The 2,677-nt window shown below is 30.4% G+C and overlaps 1 long non-coding RNA gene across 1 annotated transcript; it reads left to right on the top strand.

Annotated features, from left to right (window-relative positions):
- Positions 1-301: 301 nt before the first annotated feature.
- On the top strand, positions 302-2,142 carry LOC127877267 (uncharacterized). Its single transcript, XR_008048333.1, has 2 exons — positions 302-470; positions 976-2,142. It is a non-coding gene; the product is annotated as an uncharacterized LOC127877267 (long non-coding RNA).
- The last annotated feature ends 535 nt before the right edge of the window (positions 2,143-2,677 follow it).

A 2,677-nucleotide genomic window follows, 5' to 3' on the forward strand; every position in this document is an offset into this window, starting at 1 on the left:
TGGTACATCTTACAATTGCGTTTTATCAGTAAAACATACGAGTAAACAGTATAAGTGAATGTCAATTTACATTCATTAAACAAATATCAAAAATGCTTATAGGTATGCATATGCAATTAAAGAACAAACAGAAATGTTTGCATTGATGTTAAAACCGACACAAAACACTGTGAATCTTTTACATAGCTGGTAGACTGTTTCGCACTATAGATATTGACGTATCGTTAAATTTTTAATTGTGTGTTACAACTTTCGTATAGCGGAGGTCTATGAACCTACTTTCACTGATTAGATAAGCAAAGAGGTTACAAGCCGTGAGACTTTGTAGACAAGTATCTCACTTAACAAAACAAACACTTTCAAATTAATATTTTGAGCATTGTACACTGATATAATCAATATATCTTACTTAATATATTCGGAAGGTTGGAGGTATAAATAAATCGCCTGGATCATATGAACGTAAAATCGTATGTACAAATCACATAAACGTTACAAATGCTTAGTTAAATGCATATAAGGTGATAATGCCGTTGGAAATAAATTCACGTTAAAGATATTTTGTGTGGTGATAGTTTGAATATTTATTAACAATACATCCATTCGTTCAATTATAACGTACGAGAACTTAAAAAAAGTTTTTAATAGTGTTTTAGTAGTAAATCTGAGTAAAACTGGAGTGTGTTATTAGAAAGCCCTATAACTATTTACTGAATAGGTTATTAATATATATTCAAATTGCCATTCTTACATATGTTATTCATTTTCTGATACGATACATGTTGCCGATGTATATGTTGTACATTAAACAATGAAATTTCTTAAAGAATAAAACAGCAACGCTTAATCCATATTTTCTAAAGCATTATATATTTAGTACAATGCCTCGTTTCATTCAAGGAATATGTGGCCCCTTCACGATACATCCCATTCGGTTTATTGTGGCACCAAATATGTTTTTATCATTTCTTTCAGCTGACAGGCCCATCGTTATTTTACTGTCTCCACTGCATCCGTCTATTGATAGCCGTGAAAGTGTTGACATGAAAATATCGCACTTGGTTCGTGTGGCTTGGGTGGAGGAAGGTCAAATAATAAAGATATAAATTATCCATTGCATACAGGCCTTGGATCGGGTATACCAAACATCGTTATTGGATATAAAATGAAACACATCTTACGTGGCCTCTCTGAGCAGCACAAACGTGATGACGTACAATTACAAACTTTGAGGAAAATTACCGCTAGTGTAGATGAACCACAATGCCCAAGTATTTTTTGGTTGGGATAGTCTTAGAAGACTATAGACGTTTCTCCGGTTATAGACTTTAATAAAGCTTCCCTCTTCAAAAGTATTTTTGGATAACTTGGTTGTAAATGCAAACGGTATGCCCCCATTTCAAGCGACGATCAATTATCAAAATGTTAATCAGTATGATGTTATCCTCATAAATTTGACAAAATTACTATAACTTTAAAGGCTACATAAATACCTGAGATTTTTTATTTGAGATATCTACATTTGATTAATTCAAGCTGTTCGAAAAAAATGTTTATTAAAATGAGCCTGCTTAAAAAAAACATTTCTTATCGTAATAATTTAACATTCAAAACGAATAATTATGTGACTTTTTTGTACTTAATCTTTTATTAGACCTTGTTTAAAATTCTTATGAAAGTATTGCTAATTTTGTGTAATGTAATTAATTAATTCTAGTAATACTTCATTTACATAGCGAGGATAGCTATATTTGTATTAATACATTAAGGTTAGTTCTCATTCTTATTTATTTTTCAGTAAAACAAAATAATATTTATAAAAAATAACTAGTAAATGCTTTTTAAGTGAGGATTAATATCATAGATAGTTGATATATGTATAATAATTAAGTGGTCGTTTCTACCATTAAACGATGAACACGTTGGTATTAAACGTATTTTTAAACATGATAATGAACAATTAAAAAACATCTACGTTATACAGGAAACTTATCGATTTTTGCGATGGAAAAGTTCTGCAAATAGTAACATTATACGAACACACCCAACTCACAATTGTTTGCTGTATCTGTAAACTATAATATTTCGCTATTCCACGTAAACCATGTACCAGACATATCGAAATAAACGTTCTCTCAAATTTGTCTGAGCCGTTGTGTGTAGTAAAATGTGTGTAAATCAGCGTTACAAAAACAACAACACCTCTGTTATATAATCATATTTTATTGAATGTACAATCTCAAGTGTTTTATATTTTTGAAGAGGAAACATATCCTCAACTTTGTTGAATCAGCTTTTGATCTATAATGAGCGATCGAATAAACATGTTAAAACTAATTATATATGCAAAGTTAATACGGCGGATTGATACCGTATGCGTTTGCTTAAACCCTCATCATCTCAAATGACATTGGGGGCATTACAGAAACAAATTAAATACTAAAACAAATTAAACGTATCAAATAACGTTAGCACTTAATTGGTTTTCAGCCTATCATCGTCTTACTCACAACGTGTCTGGAATACGAAATCGTATCATGTTTCTCTTAATATTTCTCGCAAGATTTCATTATAATGATTGCTGTTTATTTTTCTTCTGTGCAATAAATGTTTTGCAAACAGTGCAGTGGAAACTTGTCCTAAATATAAAACAAGAAATATATATATACATATATAT

This window comes from Dreissena polymorpha, chromosome 4, assembly GCF_020536995.1.
Source record: "Dreissena polymorpha isolate Duluth1 chromosome 4, UMN_Dpol_1.0, whole genome shotgun sequence".
Lineage (NCBI taxonomy): Eukaryota > Metazoa > Mollusca > Bivalvia > Myida > Dreissenidae > Dreissena > Dreissena polymorpha.